Source organism: Equus przewalskii, chromosome 22 (genome assembly GCF_037783145.1).
Source record: "Equus przewalskii isolate Varuska chromosome 22, EquPr2, whole genome shotgun sequence".
In the NCBI taxonomy this organism is placed as follows: domain Eukaryota; kingdom Metazoa; phylum Chordata; class Mammalia; order Perissodactyla; family Equidae; genus Equus; species Equus przewalskii.
The window spans coordinates 36,338,347-36,357,116 of record NC_091852.1 but is presented as its reverse complement, the minus strand read 5'-3'; the positions used below and the strand labels follow the sequence as shown (position 1 = coordinate 36,357,116).

Here is an 18,770-nt window from a genome sequence, read left to right as displayed (position 1 = left end):
ATACTTCCTTTTCTAGCTAGCACTTCAGCTAAGAAAAGAGAGACAGGATTACAGAATCAGCCGACAGAAACAAGGCTAGCCTATGTGTGTGTAGTGGGAGAGGAGGGTTGACCTCGAGGGCAGGAGAGCCTGCTATTTGCCTGGATCTGGCCTGTACCAGGTGCGATACACGTATCTTGTTAATTCTCAAAATAATCACATAAGATATTCCCATTTTATAGGTGAAGTCATGGATCTTGCCAAGGTCATTTAGCTAATAAGTAGCCAAATTCTAAATACATCTAACAAAACATTTATGCTTAGTGCATAACAGGCTTAACAAAATCACAACCATTTATCAAGTATAGGGGCAAACATTCATATTTTTAATCTTTCTTTTCCCATGTTCAAGTTAAAAAAATTCAAACCCAAACTGTACCAGGTTGTGCCTCCATAGTTCTGGTTAGAGCAAATATCAAAAGACTTATTCCACTCCCAAATGACTTCAACTACTGTCTTTGACAAAATAAAATGAGAACTGTAGTAACATTTGAAGGGGCTTATCTCCACAAATTTCCACAATTTGTTCTGTCTTTCAAAAATCTGGTTGTTAATATGACCTTTCTTTGAGGCTTGATTTCCCTTTTCATACCTTTAATTAATAATTGCAAACACATGTTTAGGAAAAAGTTTGATAAATACAATTATTTAGCATTGTGTTATATATGTGCTGTATTTTTAAATGTAGTAATGTACATTTTTCATTAAAAGCATATAGGTATTTTTAAAAAGTAGACAATAAAGCAACAACTCCTTCAACAGTTGTACCTTTTTTGAAATGCAAAGATGTAAGGAAAACATAGCGCCCAGTTCTTAAGTGGGGAGAAAGATGGGTTGGTTCTGCTGTTAGGGCTTCACTGTGTTCAAGCTGCAATTCAGCTCGATATCTTCAGAGGCTGCAGTGAAGCCACCTCAGAATTCACCCAAGCTTTGACCACTCAGAGCCAAGCACGTGCTGGCATAAGGCCTCTCTGAGAGTACAAAATATGGAGAACTTGATCTGGTTGGAGAGGCCAGAGAAGACCTTCCTGAAGAACAGGCTTTGGAGCTGAGATATGAATACGGAGGTGGAGTTAAGTGGACAGAGGGGAGGTGTTGCTGTGGGGTTTACTGCATATTTTAGTCATGCATAGAATCTAGCTAATCTTTACTTTCCAATAAGTAAACAAAAACCAAAGTTGCCAAAAAATCTCACCAAAATATCAGAAGACTAGCCCATCTGATTGCCTCATAGGGTTAATCCTTTGGGAAAACACTGCAATCTTAATTTAGGCAGTATTCAAAGAGTCAATGACTCTGTTGCTGTTGTTTGGGATTTAAAAGAGATGACAGGGCTGGCCCAGTGGCATAGTGGCTGGGTTTGTGTGCTTCACTTTGGTGGCCTGGGGTTTGTGGGCTCAGATCCCAGGTGCAGACCTACAGACCACTCATCAAGCCGTGCTGTGGCGGCATCCCACATACAAAATAGAGGAAGATTGGCACGGATGTTGGCTCAGTGACAATCTTCCTCAAGCAAAAAGAGGAGGATTGGCAACAGATGTTAGCTCACAGCCAATCTTCCTCGCCAAAAAAAAAAAAAAAGAAAAAAAGAAAAGAAGGAAAGAAAGAAAAGAAAAGAGATGACCTTAATCTTATAAGATACTCAGCTCTGGGGAAAGGCATGTCGGGCAGGGGCATGGAAGTTTACACTCGCAGTTGTCTCAAACCTACTAGGTGTACTCCTTAAATTAAAGAAATTTCAGGTTTCTCAAAGGACTTCACTTTCTCTGGAAAATTTTTAATGGGCTCTGATGTCTCTAAAGGAGCCACAAAGAAGATAATCATGAAAATCTCTCTCTAATCCTAAAGATTTCTTATGGATCCAAAGCCATTTTAAGAAAAGAACAATCCAGCTTCACATATCCAAAGGAACAGTCATATTAGGAAGAGCTAAATAGAAAGTGACACACTTCAGGACTAACTTGGCCAGACCACCAGCTGAAGGCTCTGAGTGTGGGTTTATGGACCTTAGGACATGAACCAAGTCAGTCCTAACTGGGCTTCGTTTAACTTCAGAATTGAAAAGACAAACATCTCTCTGACGCAATTTTCTTCCCCTCCGTATCAATTCCTTTCTAAGATGCCAAAATATTCTAACTCAATTATTTTTAAAATGTGAAATACTTTATATCAGACAAAATGTTCTTATTTTGGTCCAAGTGGAAAATTGTTTGCAGTTCTATCAGGAAAATCATTGTTGACGTATCTCAATCTGCTGGTCTTGAGTAACTGTTAGGTTAATTAAAAATCAGTTAAACTGTTACTTTAAGAACTATCATTAATAACAGAGAAAAAATAATTAGGAATACAGAAATAGGCTCAGTTGGTCAGTATAATGTCAGACCCCTCTGTGCCTTTGCACACGCTATTATTTTTGCTGGGACTGATGTTTCCCAAGTCTTTATTTGGCAAACTTCTATTCACCCTTCAAATCTCAAATTAAGTGGCTTCCCCTCCAAATAGGCTTTTCCAGATACTAGAGTTAATTCCTTTATTGCTGTATGCTTCCTCAGCCTTTTGTTCATAACTCCACGTAGCAAAGATTACTGGTTGCCACCCAATATCCATTTTCCCTATTTTTTCAGTAACAGAACCCCAGTTTTATTTGGGGTGGTAATATATCCAGTTAAAAGAATATATTTCTCACCAGCTGTGTGACCCAGTTGTAATTAGTGACATAAAAGTAGAAGCGTGTGAGACTCCTGGGAAGGTTACTGAAAAAAGCTGACTTTGCTGGGGAAGGCCCCTTCTGCCTTCCTTTGTATTGGCTCCAGTAGCTGTCTTGAATAATGAGACCATCTTGAGGATGGAAGCCTTGCACTAAGGATGGCAGAGCAGAAAGGGAGAAAGAAACTGGTTCTGGAACCCGACTCGGACTGATTACATCTTGACTTCTTTTTTGTGAGAGTAAATCTTTTATGTCCTTAAGCCACAATTCTTTTGGAGTTTCTTTTATATATACTCAATTCAAATAGTCATATAACTTATATTGAGTTTAATCTATTAACATGTCTGTCTCCACATCAGATCATGGGCTATGTGAGAGCACTTGTTTCATTAATCTCTGTATTTCGGCTGCTTGGCACAGCATTTGATATTTGAGATACACATGAATGTTGGTGAACCAATGAAACACATAACACCAACACAATGGTTTGCTAGTAGTTTCAATGTAGATTACACATAGGCAACCTTAGGCTGCAGTCACTGATGACACACATGTATACAAACATGTGTGTATGTGTGTTTACATGTGTTTGTTTGTGCACGTGTACACAGAGCAAGAGACATACCATAAATGACAGCTAGAGGCCAAACCTAAACCTGTCCTGACGCATGAGCAAGAATTACTGTAAAGGGCTCATATTTGTAAGAGGCTGTTTCCCTGGTGCATCTATGCTCATTATTAGTGAAATGTCATGGAAGGCCATATTCAGGTCACTGAGTTCCCAGACCCACCTCATTCTGGACAAAACATTAAAGTGAGATAATGACCACTCAGACCTTTGGCAAGTGCATGGAATTTTTTGTACAGGATGGAAAACTAACTGAATATTTTGGTCTAATGCGGCTTATTAGTAATCTGCTACTAGGTGTCAGCTCAGTACAGTGGTCCAGCCTCCCCCCGCATCCAAAATGATTGCAAAGTGCTGCTTTTTTTTTCTTTTTACAAACCTTTTGTCTCAGGTGACATAAAAACTGAGAAACTCTGGATGCTTTTGTTGTTTAAACACCATTAGTGGGTCATCAACTTTTGCTTTTGCATCCTGAATGTGCGCTTTTTGCATACATACACAGATACATGCACACAGACACGCAGCCCTTCGTCTTTTGAGTAGAACACACACACTTAACACTGCTGAGTTTTCTGTATTCTCCATCAGGATTTACTAAAGGGAGGGGGAAAATCCTCCCTAAACAAAAAAACTAGGATGATAACATCCAATCCAAGTTGGCTCATTGACTTTTAGTGTGTTGCGCAGATTTTAGGCATCAGGCCTACAGTGTGTGCTGATAGGGGTTTCTTCCTTCACTTTACAGAGCTGATAGCAAGTGAACAGGCAGAACACGAGACTGAAATTCTCTAGACACTGAAATAAGTCTAATAAAATGTCTTCACTGGAAGCCACAGAAGAAAGAAAGATCACCATGCGAATAATTTGGAAAACGTAAATAAACACAACTCGTAAGCAGATACTATGCCCCAGACTGACATGCTTAAATGGGTTCACATTGGCCACATTTCAAATGGTTTCCCATAAGGACCTCAACTTCTAGCATCAAATACTGAGCCAGTGATGTCAAGCTTTTCTTGATCCAACACCATGAGGTAAGAAACTTTTAAATCCCTTTATTTTCAGCACTGGGAAAGACAAATATGGAAAACTAAATTCTGCAAATCTGATCACAGCTGCTCTTATTTATAATTATTTAATTCAGATAGAATTTTATGGGGAAGAGTGTGCTCTCTCTATATTATAACTCATGTAGTATTTATGTTAATAGGAAGATAGTATATCTTCAATCTTATCTTCAAAAGATTTAGATATTGATTTGTTTATGCTTTACTTTTGTATAAAAAGATTTATAGCATATACGTATGACACAAAGTTTTAAAAAACACATGGGAAGACGGAGCAAAGAAAAAATAAGGGTAAGAACGATGAGTGAAATGAAATGAGAGAACTACACAGAATGCACACTGTGAAGTCCTGTACATTTGCTAGCTGGGGTCACATATCTGGATTTGAGCTTCTTAGAAAAGAGGAAAACATGAGCAGTTACAAGGGTCACAGTATCTTCTGGATCTTTTAGAAAATGGATGGGATAATGCATTCCTTGTAGTAGACACTCAGTAAATGTTTATGTAATGAATGAATGACAAACTGGTTCAGGAGAACCATAATTATTCAAAGTACCCAAATCCCAGATATATATCTGCTGTGAGTTTTCTCAAATTCATTGCCATGTTACAATGTCCCAATGACATGTGAGCAAAAGAATACAAGAAGTTTCAAAGAACTTGCTCTTCGATAATCTTTGATGAACACTAATGATCAGGGAACATTTGGTAAAAGCAAATTTTAAGAAGCCAAAACAAATCATTCAGGTACAGAGCAATGTGATGGTCCAACAATCTAAGGACAGACTTTATAGCATCTAGGGCTGGGCTGGCAAAAATATGGCATATGTGCAGCTGTTCTTCCTACCAGGACCCACAGCAGACATCACTAATCAACTGCAGTACTCTTTGCCACTGAGATTTTATGTGGTCCAAATCCTCTGTGATATTGTGTTCTAGAAGCCAAATCCAATTGACCGTGACTGTCATGTGAGGAGACTAAACCAATTTACCATTCCAGCATCAGAGAAGTGAATTGATTATCTTTTAGACAATTCTCCACAAATATGTAAGATTAACATTCTCTTAAGATTTGAATAATTTTAAGTACAAATTATAAGACTGAAGTTTAGAGAAGATAAACAACTTCCCCAAGGTCACATAGCCAGTAACCAAGAAAACCAAAATTCCAACTTAAGATTCCTGATTAAGTTATAATAGGATGCCTATGAACCATGAAAAGATGCTCTACACATTATTTATCATGGTAATGGTGAATGGTAATACCAAGGTTGCATGATCTTATCAAGCTCACTACCACCGGAGCCAGACTTATGCACAGGGATGAACAGACGGTTTCACCTGTACTAAGTGACTTGGAAGAACATATAGGAAGTAAAAGGGAAGGTACCACTCCCAGCTATACCTTTGCTCCACACATGCTCAACTCTCCCCTCTCTGCCCACACACACACACACACACACACACACACATATATATACCCTACATCTCTCATGGTTTGCTATGGTGCCCAAATTTCCTCCTTTATATACTTGTTTCTTTCATTTTCAACTACAGTTTCCATCATGAGTAAACAGGATCCCTGGTCATTCACGAAGGTGTTAATAGGAGTTCGTGGGCTATGTTTAGTATTTCCCAAAGCCTAATGGAAATATATCTACCTGCCATAAAACCACATAAGGTCACCAAAACACTGAGGATCTCATTATACAAATAAGCTGAATCCTGATCTTTACTGCGTTTATTTTTTAATTGTACTCAGGTCTTTAAGTCATAAAATGAGAAAACAAATTTTTACTTAATACACGCAGTGTTTTGAGTAGATGGAAACTTCCAAAACACAAGGCCTATAGGAAAAAAATAACAAAGGACTCCTTTGTGTTAAAAAGTTGGGAACCACTGGTGTAGTCCTTTGTTTGTTGTTCAAACACTCTTGGGAGGACTAACATATGAAGTTGTTGATTATGCTTAAACCAAATCAACTGAGCATAAGGCTTCTTATGCTGGCTGTTACGGTGCTGTGGGGAGTACACATAAGCAGTAGGCATGGTCCCAATCTAGGGTGAATGGGTTTAATCAGATCATTTCCCCAAAACAGTGAGAACAGAAAGGGAGTACAAACACTAAGCCTAAAGGTCAAAGGGGCATAGAGGAGGAGAAAGACAGAGGGGAAGGCCACCGAGAGAAGGGAAAGTCAACTAGTGTTTGCCAAATACTTGCTATATTTAGACAAAATATATATCTTCTCATTTAATTCTTACAATATCCCTGAAAATTAGCTAAAAGCATGTCTATTTTACAAAAATAAATCTGAAACTCAGAAAGGTTCAACAACGTGCTCAAAATCACATTAATAGGAATTGACGTGGCCAGAGCTGAAATCCAGGCTGAGTAGCACTATATCACCAGTGAGTCAGCCCTCTACTCTATGACGTGTTGTGTTGTTCTCAGGGGTTAGAAGGGCAGTGAACAGAGAGGAACAAGGAGGATGAATATGCTTCTGTCAGCCACTTCTGGTTGCCAAAAGCAACACCTGCCTCCAGCTCTAAGTACTAAGATTGAGCACCAGGAAAAAAGTGGGATCTTTGCATTCAGGAGCTTTGAAAGGATATCTTCAACGGGCAGAAGTGTTTTTTTTTAGAGAGCAACTGAATTGATTAAAAAAAATTAGCTGCTTTTGTTCAACAGCTATACACACACCCAAGGAAGTTCTGGTGAACACTCACAGGTTATTAGGTTAAGTGGATGAGGTGTGGCTCTCCTCCACTCTAATACACCATAGTGTGGAAAAAAATCAGGTGATGGCATTAACTCCCTTTCCTCCAGGCAAAGATTTTCCAAAGGGATCCTCTTCACATATGGCATTGTATCTCTGGGGTTTACCGATCACTGGTAGGACTACGCAATTTCCTCCAGGATTGACCAGAGTCCTTACAATGGCCCACAAGATCCTATATCATCTGAGTTACCTCTCTGACTTCACCTCCCTCTGGATCACTCTTCTTGCTGTCTTCAAACACACCAAGCACTTTCTCGTGCTTGTTGCTTTCTTCCCTAGACACCTCTACAGCAGCCCTCTTGCTTCCTTGAAGTCTTTGCTGGAAACTTTCACCTACTCAATAAGGCCTACTTCCACCATACTATTTAAAGCTGCATCCTTCCCCAGACTCAGGTTCTTTTATCCCGTTGCATTTTTTTCTTTTTATTCTATGGTACTTATTTTGTAGTACAATGTAATTTATTTATTTATTAAGCTTATTGTTTATTTCCTATCTCCTACTAGAACATAACACCATAAGGTCATAGTATCTAATAATATAACAAGCAACAAATAAAACTTTGTTGAACGAATGAATGAATTCAGTATATAAGCAAGGCCACAGGGGACAGGGATAAATTATGATTTCAAAGAATTTTCCTCCTTGTCCCAACCTAGAACATAATAATAGCTTCCACCACTTAAACCACTAGTTCCAAAGACCAGAAAAGAAAAAGATCTCTATGGATGCATCATTTTATAGCACTGTAATCTGAGAATTTAATTTCCACTTGTCACTTTGCATGCTGTGTCTCCAGTCCTTCATCCATTACTCCAGAATTGCCTTGGGGTATAAATGCTTATTATTTCTGAGTGAGTTGCCCTCTGACCTCTTTTCCAGTCAGCACAGTGCTCTGGTCCCCACACCCAGCTCTGATACCAGCTCTGGACCTGGAGACTCACTTTGTACTAGACATCCTGATTGCCTGATTCTTGGCTCCTCCAAGGGACTTTAGCATGGACAGCCCCCTGGCCTGACTTGTCTCATTTCTCTGTGTGAGCTCTAGGCCTCTGGCTGGTCCTCTGGTTGGACCAGAACCATACTCCTTCTCCATCTCCAACCTACCTGTCCCCAAAGCCAGCAAAGGGTGGGGCCTTCAACCACCTCTGTGGTTGAGGTCGAAAGGAGGACCCGGTTCCATAGGAATGAGAGTTTGTCAAGTGCTGTTTTTGAAGGGTCCTATTTCTATCTCTTTACTGTCTAAGCTAGAGATATTTCCTGTGCTCCTTATTAGCTTGCATACCCTGCTGTTCTGAGATGCTGGGCATCACCACTGGTTCTCTGGTGCTTATCTCCTTACGTTATAAAGTAAATGGAAGAAAAGGGAGATGTCAATGTTAGGGGTATGAGATAGCTGATAGAAAGGGTGGTGAATTTATTAGATTGCAAACATTTTAGAGCTTTTCCTGTGCTGTCTGTCTTGAGATGAAGAATCTAATCCATCTAATGGCTGGATAAACATCCTGAAAGGGAAAAAGAGAATGACTAAGTCATTTATTAAATTTCTCAGGTGCCACTAGTCTGATTTATTTTGCTCTTTTCTTATTTATTTCAGGATCTAGGCCAAATTCTTGTGTAAATTTATTGCTAAAAGCATCTGGATTTTTTTGCATATTGTTTTTAGTTAAATTTGTTTGTCTAGTAGTCTTCAGCAGAAATCCTAACAATTAACCTAGTACAGACATTTGTGCATACAGACACTAGAATTCCTTCTCAGCACGTGGTCAGGGGACTTTTCTTTAACGGGCTGTCTTCTCCCTCCTCTGCTTCCAAAATTAGGGTGTCTGGAGAATGCGAAACAAAATTATACAAAGGCCTGACCTCTGGCCTTGCTTCTGTCTCTCAGACTGTGAAGTACCCAAGAGGGAAAGTGTTGAATTTGGCCTCACTTCACATGGCATTAACTGTAATTCTTTGTGAGTTGTGGTGACATCATGGTATACTTTGACATCACTGCTCAGACTCCCTTCTGCTGCTGGGCATACAGTACATAGTTTTTGTTCAAACACAGGAGTCCTTTGTTGAGAAGAAAGGATAGCAGCTGGTCTTCTGCCCTGGTACAAATGTGGATCTTACTGGAATGTGTCTGTTCAGTAAGTCACCACAAAGTAGCCTTTCTGCTATGAAGGCTAGAAGTCACTCACACACATAGCTCCGGAAAATTTTGTGAAAATTTATCATTAAAGAGTTCAAAATTTCAGATATGGGTCATAATTCAGCAAAATTCTGTATACAATAAAGCTCTCATTTACATGGATGTTGTCTGAAGTCAATATTCCAAAGCAGTAGCCTGCTGCCTGTATGTTTGTGCCAAGCCTACAGGTAAAGAGAAAGGAAAGGTAAAAAGGGATATATCTGTCTCCCCAAACAGGCCTCCTCCCATGGTAATTGTTCAAGAGTCTCCGATCGCCACTCAGGAGGGCTCGTGCCATTCCTTGGCTCTCAAGTAAATTTCTGGTTACTTCCGGAAACATATTACTTTATACAAATTCGAAGCTTTTGGATGGTGCTATTGCTATTCTGCATCAAAGTCACTCAAAGATGTCCTCAACTGAACATTTATTTCCTTTCCTTTTCCTGGGTTCTCCACTGTCATTTCTGTCTCAGGGTCAAGCCTGAGAAAATTGATCAAAAGAGAGTTTATGCAAACATATCATCTGTAAAATTAGTCCAGACTTCTGTCCTCTAGGGCTCTAATGCCTGCACAAGGCAGAAAATTTTCAGATCAGCTTGAGAAACTAAAGGTTGTTAATCTAAGATTATTCCCAGAGGAATAAGTCATCGCACAAAACATGTGGATGGGATAGTAACTTCTTTTATTGAAAAAAATATGTAATGTTTTACTCTGTCACAGAACAAATAGAGCCATGACACGATCCTCAGTTCTACCATGAACTTACAGTTGTTAAAAGTATTTTTTTCCTCCTCCGGAAATGTGACACTTAAGACCAACCAGGTACCACTTCAGCTTTTTATCCACATATTCACTTCCCTGGCCACTTTTTACCCTGCAACATCATTACTTAAACCAAGATTCTATGTGTCGTATAGTCCTAACCCATGACAGTGGCAGCAAGACATTGTAGGGGGAGCAAACAACTCAGCCTGGATGGGATGATTTATTACCATTTGCTTGAATATGTCACACACTCTCAGCATGAGAGTCAGGTCTCTCATGAGGTATAAGGAGATAATTAGATCTACTCTATATATTTGTTGAAAGGATTTGACATGATAGCTTACATTAAAAGGTCTAGTACAGGGCCTACATATAACAGCTCTGACCATATATCCTGGAATTTCTGGGACAATTCTATTTTCAAATCTTCCATCCCATAGCCCCCAAATTATCAGACCATATGGGCTGATTACTTTGGGAGGATATGTGGTCATCACGCAAATAGGAGGTATTTGCTCAGTATAGGTGTGAAAATGTGTTTGAAGCTGTAAAGGGTGCTGTAGTGACCCAAGCAGCTGCAGACTTGTCCCACAGCGTTAGGTACAGGGTGAAGTTTGCAAAAGCTCAGATCCATTTCAGTTCCTCTGGATTTAATTACCGCAAATGTGAGGTAAGAGCACAACCCCAATCCTGTAGAAGAAATAGACTCTCCTTGAGAGGGCAGAGCAGATGCAGCTTCACTGAGGAATGGCCTTTACTTCCCTCTAGCCTGCTAAAGCAGCCAATGAAATAAGAGCAAGGCCCGTCAGCTCCTTAGGAAATGATTGCTGGGATTTTGTAAGGATTCAGTCAGAAATGAAAAAATCTCTCTGGAATTGCTGTGGACTAGCAAATCATCTCTGCAGCCCACTCAAACGACAGAGGAATGCTTAGGATTCTTAAAATATCCTTCCTTAGCTGTTCAGTTCTAGACCACTAATCCGGAGTTAATTCAGGGACTCCTTTCAAATATGTACAAGTGAGTAACAATCATGAAATGCATTTGTCAACACAAAATTGAGATTTCTTAGTTATTCCTCTAAAACCTGAAGTCGGGGGGAAGATATTTTCAAGGGTCCTGTTTTTCCCATGGGAGACTGCGCCCTTATGAATGTGCTGATACAATAGCTGAATTTCATGAAAGCAAGCAAGTGCTCAGCATATCCATTTTGGTATAGGGAATATTCGAAAGCTATTTGTTTTAATGGGGAAGAATCCCTGAATCTGAACATGCAAGCCCAAAACAAATCAGTTAAATTTTTTTGAAAAATGAAAAGCAGCCATCCTGAAACTGGGAATTTGAATTGCTTATTAATCAGAATTAGCAATAGCCAATTAAACAGCAGTCCTAAAGTCTAAGAGAAAAGTGGACTGGCTGATTTTTAATGAGACAAAAATTTCCTGAGCCAGATGAAAGATTAGCTGCTGGATGTGGTGTCTGGATTGGGCTGGAAGAAGGCTGATGGTTATCAGTTTGGCTCCCCTTTCAAACCCTAGGCTTGTGGATTCAGGATAAACAGTTGCATTTTGCTGAATCACTGCTGAATATTGACAGTGGCAAAACGAACTGTTCCTTCTTTCATTTTAGACAAAAACAAATTCATTCAAAGGCCCTGAGATAAAAAGAAATGACTGCATACATTTTTTCCATTCAAAAAGATTAAGAAAATTCCACTAGCCACCCACTCATATAAAAATGAATTCCTATTCTTTCCTTTCATAGTCCTAGTTTAAAACCAGCTGAAATTATAAATTTCAAATCTGACAGAATTCAACACTCAGCATATGTCAAATTCAAGAATAAAATTAAATACATCTTTAAATTTAGAACTATTTTAAAATTCAAGTTTTTGTAATAGTTATAATTGGTTTTTAGTCAGTTTTCTAAAACTACCTAAAAAGAATTACCTTAACACAGAAAGCTTATGTATGTGTTATATTCCAATCTGTCTAAAGTTACCCAAATTACCTGCTTCCGTATCTTCACCTTATTGCTTCTTGGTGGACCATGCGCAAAGAAAAGAAGAGAATTCAAAGTTTTTAGTTCACGCAACAATCATACTTTGGCTGTACTAAACCAAGTAACATTTCTTCTACACATTACGTATAAGGCACGCAATTTGAGACAACTCGTTTATATTTTAAAAATATGCAACACGTCCTTATCAATACATCTATGTGAATCTAAACACAAAAGTCCTCAAACTCTGCAAGGCTGGGTCTATCAAACATTTTATCTGCTAGAAAAAATATGATTCAATTGTTGATTTTCGGGTTTTCAAGTGTTGTCATTTCAAAGGGATTCTTTGCATGGTTTTGACCTAGTCTTCATGCCATTTTTCTAAATTAAAATTCCACTATTTAAAATTGAACTATTCTGTACATGCAAGCATGTTACAAGGAATCACTTACTGAGATAGATATCAAAGAGTAGATGAAAACATTTGTTAGTGTTAGTATGAGAATTTTTATGAACATGGTGCTCCCCATGAACATCTAGGCTAAATGTTTTTTTCTAAAATGAAAGAAGGAACATCTAGAGTTCTCAGATGATTTCCAACTTCAATTTTCAAATTCTTTCTAATGAATGCATCAGGAGCAAGGACACAGGGATTTCCCTATGAAGTGTCTCAGCAAGGGGTGGATTTCCCAGCTAAAGCCCAAGGAGCTTCCTGTTTTGTGGATAGTGAATGGCAGTTGTGTCTGAGTTGGCAAGAAGCTAGAAAATAAATAGTCAGCCACAAGTATTCTGAAGAGTGAGAAATTATATTAGCAATTTAGAAACTCTGGCAACGGACAATTCTCACTTATCAAATCTGATGTCAAGAAGAGACAACAATAAATAAATAGTGAAGGGAAAAGGAATCACAATTCTTATAAAGCACCTACTATGTGCCAGGTAGCATCAGGGTTTTGCAGAGTTCATGAGCCTGTACATAAACTCTGTGACTGCAAAGACGACAAAACCAAAGCAACCTCCTATGTCATCTATCTAGAAAATGGCATAATTGGGATTCCAACCTCTTCCAAATACATCACTCTTATTACCCTGGGTTGCCTAATATACCAGAGGACTTTTAAGTCAACATTGGGTATTTCCAAAAGAGTAGGGTGGCCCCTCATGGAGGCAGCAGCTCCTCACATGAGAGCACACTGTTTTCAGAAACGATTTTTGAGGGAATGTTTGTACCCCTCTGCTTCCAAACCTGGCCCACCACACATCAGCAATGTCCACTAAGTTTGTTTCTTAGCACCTAGCTGAGGGCACTCAAGAGAGGGAGATGCTTTTGAAGAACAGTTTCTTGGGAGACAAAAACTTCCAAAGAAGATTCTAAGGCTTTTTCCCGTAGTATAAAACTAAGTCCCCAGCAAATTTATTTTCAATGCTTGCCTGTAGTTTGGCTTCAGCACTAAGTCCGCTATTACCTTAAACAGAGGGAAAAACATCTCCAGTAGCAGTTGGCAAGACTAAGGAGAAGGGAGGAGGGGTGAGCGAGAGAATGGAAAAAAACTGAACTCAGCCCAAATGCAGCTCGCATCTGGGCAGCTTAACCCAGCAGAGACCTTAGAAACGCTGCCAATGGCCAGTGATTATGACCTCCGTGTGAACTTTTGATTTGTTTTAGGAAGGAGAAGAAAACCCAGAATGACACACTGTCAGTTCTACAGCACGCTGACTTGGACACACGGTTCACACAACTAGGATCTGCCTCTGCTTCCCCCACCCAGCCTGAGTCAAGGGCCAAGGCAGGAGGCAAGAAGACTGAGTTCCAATATCAAAACTCCTTTACACTCAGCTCTGACCCTCTCTGTCAAAGGTAAAATAAAAACATTTGGAAAGCATCTGAATAGAGTATTTTCATGTTAGTTTGTATTTGGGAACCTCACATAATTCCAAAAAGCAGGAAAATTGGCAGCTTTAGCTCCAAAAGTGTTCAAGAATACAGTAGAAGGGGGATGCAAGTACAAAACGAGGACCATGGGAAGAGTTATGTGAGAAACCTGCATCCGGCATATACTCCTGAAGGTGCAATCCAGTCTGTAGGCCTGAACCAAAAGCAGTCTCGCCCATTTCTATTCAAATTTTCTAAAGTGACGGCAGAATCCACTGCTGAATATGATCACGAATTGCTTGAAAATGTGTATACTGTCAAGGCTACATTCCTGGGCCAAGTGCTTATCTGATAGTTCCAAAAGTGATAAGTTCTTTTGCAATGGAACAAGAACTTTGTTTTAGACATGACTGCTTTCTCAACTACAATGCAGGTCATTGGGTGAATTAGATATTAAGAAAAAAAGGCTCCACTTTGTAAGTAGTCATTTAAATTGCAGATGTGGATTCAGCCTGCCAAACATGTACTTGCTATCATAAATCAACACTGGCGTCCATCGCAGGCTGCCACTCTCTGAAACACCTCATTGGTATGCAAAGAGGCACAGCTATACTTTTATTTCTTCCCTGCAGACAGCATCTCACTATTTTCATGGTGATTCTCTGAGCTTGGGAGCAGCAGAGGGAGATAAAGTAGGGAAGAATATAGGCTAGAAGAAATCCGTGCCCAAACGTTTGTAAATTGCCTAGAGAAGCTGAAGAAGTTTCAGCCTCATGATCTCCATCACAATGAGCAAGTCGTTTACTCAACACCCTGTATGGGACTGGTATTGTACTAGCTGTTACAGGGTAAAGGACTGAAAAACAATCACAGCCATGCTCTAAAGGGCTTTAGAAGCTAGAAGGATAAGTGTAAGAGTAGAAGGCAGGGCTGGTGGGATGAAAAATGGTGCAGCTGCTGAGGAAAGCAGTATGAAGATTCCTCAAAAACTTAAACAGAATTACCATATAACCCAGCAACTCCAACTCTGAGTATATACCTAAAAGAATTGAAAGCAAGGACTTAAACAGATATTTGTAGGCCCCTGTTCACAGCAGCATTTTTCATAATTGGCAAAAGGTGGAAACAACCCGTGTCCATCAACAGATGAACAGACAAACAAAATGTGGCGTATACTCTTAAACTAATTAAACAAGAAGGCTATTAGACTGAGGTGGCACTAATGCTGTGGTGGCTTATGTAAGCAAACCAAAATCTAAGTCTATAAATGTCTCAAGTTTACCAAATCAAACTGCTAAGGTCAACCAATCACAAATGGCTTTAAGCACTAGCCTATCAATAATTTCCTTTCTCTGCTTTTGCACTTTCTCTAAATAAGTCTTTCCCCTGGCTCCTGTTGGTGAAACACTCCTAACCATGCCCAGTTTGATGCTGCTTGATTCAAATCAATAAGTGCTCAAATGAACACTTAAAAGATTTTTTTTGGTGAGGAAGATTGGCCCTGAGCTAACATCTGTGCCAGTCGTCCTCTGTTTCACATGTGGGACGCTGCCACAGCCTGGCTTGATGAGTGGTGTGTAGCTCCATGCACAGAATCTGAACCTGCAAATACCAGGCCGCTGAAGCAGAGCGTGCGAACTTAACCACTATGCCACTGGGCTGGCCCCTCTTAAAATTTTTAATATGCTTCAGTTTAGCTTTTAACAGTTCATGCAATGGAATATTATTCAGCTCCAAAAAGGAATGAAATTTTGAACATATGAGACAACAGGGGTAAACATTGAAGATGTTATGCTAAATGAAATAAATGATAGACAAAAGGACAAATATTATATGATTCCAATTATATGAGATACCCAGAATAGTCACATGCACAGAGACAGAAAGTAGAAAGATAGTGAGCAGGCGCTGAGAGGAGGGAGACTGGGGGTTATTGTTCAGTGGGTATGGATTTTCAGTTTGGGAAGACATAAAAGTTCTACAGATGGATGATGGTTACACAACAATGTAAATGTACATAATGCCAGAGAACTGTATACCTAAAAATGGTTAAAACGCTAAATTTTATGGTATGTATATTTTACCACAATTTAAAAAGAGAATAGAAGGTAGAACAGCAACAGACACAAATAATTAACACAAGGGACACACAGGTGGAACTGCGTAAGGAAATATATATACCTAAGTAAACACACATTATGATGCTCGTTGTAGCTGTTGAGGAGCTTTGCAGCGATGTCATTACTCTCACACCAGCTGGTCCTATGACCTCTTTCTATCTTGACACTGACAAAGCTTCATCGGTTTGCACTTCCTGTTCTTCCACTGAGCAAGCTTTACATGGACCCAACCATATTACGTTACAGCATAGTATAGTGTAATAGAGTATATGTAATATACTATAGTGTAATATAGTATAATATAGTAGAGTATAACAGCTGTGGAGCCAGATGGATCTGCATTTGAATGCAAGCTCTATTACTTATTAGCTGCATGACCTTGGCCATGTTACCATGTCTTGAAGCCTTGTTTTTTTCTTCTTAAAACTGTACCAATCACACCTCCAAAAGTTGTTGCGAGGACTCGTTGTAAGAATGTAAAGGTGTTAGAGTTTACTAATCGGAGCAGCTCCTATTACTATTAATCATAACAACAAATACAACTGTGGAAGTTGAAGAAATGAAAAAAGGAAAGAAAGTGGATGCTAATATGTGTGTTTAAAAATCGTTCTCTGCTGTTTATCAAAACTCGAAAATGGAACGCTCATGTTACATAAAAATATTATTATTCATTATCCAAGTGACTTTAATTTGCCCTCTCAGAAGTTGCCCACTGATCTAAGATAAGGAAGAAAAATAGGATTATTCAGAGAGAAGGTATCAAAAATCCAGAGAGAATTCACCATCACAAATACATTGGTTATACCCTTAGTCAGCTTTCCAGTCCTGCCACTTCTCAGTGTCTGACCCACTTATCTCCATGGGTCATACACCCTCTATGAGGAGGAAAAGTCTCGACAGACTAGATATAATAACAGATGATACAATAACAGATCAGCTATAGGAACATACTCCTTCATCAATATGGACAACTGAGAATTGTCTGTCTCTATTTGTTTGACTGAGAGAAAAAAAGGGTCTTATGTACTAGATTTGGGGTGCAGATGGGTCTGATTTCTCAACAGCCTGGGAAGGGTTGATGGAGGAGGTGAGATGTGAGCTGTGAATTAAAGAATGGCAGCGATACTTTGGAACAATAAAGGCAGGCTGCCAAGTGCCGCCCCCCCCCCCCCCCAAATCGGAAGCAGACTAGAAGGCTGGCCTAGGGCTTGAATCCAGGTGGGTCCTGATTCCAGTGCTGGGACTGTGCTAGACACATTCCTCCAGGCTGCAAACCAGAAACTTCTTTCTTAACAGCCCCACAAAAATCTTGCTGGAATCCATTAAGACATTGTTTGAACCCTGGTGAACTTTTGGCTGGAGAAGAGAGGAGACTTATGTTTGCAGCAGAAGGTTCATCTTGTCCTAGTACAAAAAGATTTTAGTATGAACCAAGGCAGAGGTTTTCCATGGCCTGTCTATCAGTATTAACTTCTGAGCATTTCCAGTCCATAAGATTCACCCACCAAAAGGATGAAAGATGCAACTTACTGCCCAGGGAACAGAAGAACGACTCAAGGTGTAACTACTCTCTCATAGGCAGCAGGCAGTAGCAAAATCAAAAGCATTTATTAACCAGGAAGACATTTCTTTATGCATGAGTCCACACTGCAGGACCCTGTTATAATTACTAATAATCATGAAGATGGTAGAACTTTAATGCAACTTGCAAAACTATTGCCTTAATAAATTATTTCCTATGACAAGAAAAGATCTGGGATATTTCTCAAACAATTTCGAAATGACTAAAATTCTGGACTTTTTAAAAGTTCTAGGAGCCTCTAGCAAATAATTTTACTGTATTTCACGGAAGCTACAGACACTCAATAAAATCTTCATGTAGACTGAAGCCCTGATTTAGAAGTAAATATACAAGAAAATAAAAAGCTACTTGGGGCCGGCCCCCTGGCTGAGGGATTAAGTTTGCATGCTCCGCTTGGGCGGTCCAGGGTTCGGATCCTGGGTGGGGACATGGCACCACTCATTAGGCCACGTTGGGCTGGCATCCCACATGCCACAACTAGAAGGACTCACAACTATAATATACAACTATGTACTGGGGGGATTTTTGGGGAAAAAAAAAAGATTGGCAACAGTTGTTAGCTCAGGGGTCAATCTTTAAAAGAAAAAAAATTTAGCAACCTGTCACCATATCCACAGTCCTGTATAGCAGTTCTAAGAAGTCCCTAGTGGCTATGACTGTGTTAATTGCTCCATCCCCTGGCCATGGCTAGCTAATCAGTTCAATAGTACAGACATGCACTATGCCAGATTGTCTTCTCTGGGCTTTGAAAACTGATTGGAGACCGAGAGAGACAGAATATGGTTGGAGCTAAGTTATCCTTTGCCAGATCTAGGCACATCTGTAGCTGAGGATCCCCAAAGCGCCCGAGTTCCCATGCTTCCTGAAGACTTGTCCTGCAGCTTGCTCTTTGATTCTAGTCATCCAATGAGTGTTTTTCTAAACAAATGGTGGATGTTACTACCATTGACCCCTATCCTTCCAATAATTCCCCCTTTTGAACTGAGGTTGAACAGAGAACATTTCTACTGCTTGTAACGAAAAGAATCTTAACATAG

The 18,770-nt window shown here is 39.6% G+C and overlaps 1 protein-coding gene across 6 annotated transcripts in view; it reads right to left on the bottom strand.

Annotated features, from left to right (window-relative positions):
• The window catches only part of ADAMTSL1 (ADAMTS like 1), an 858,582-nt gene that overhangs the window by 249,108 nt on the left and 590,704 nt on the right, over window positions 1–18,770 (bottom strand). The window lies entirely within an intron of this gene.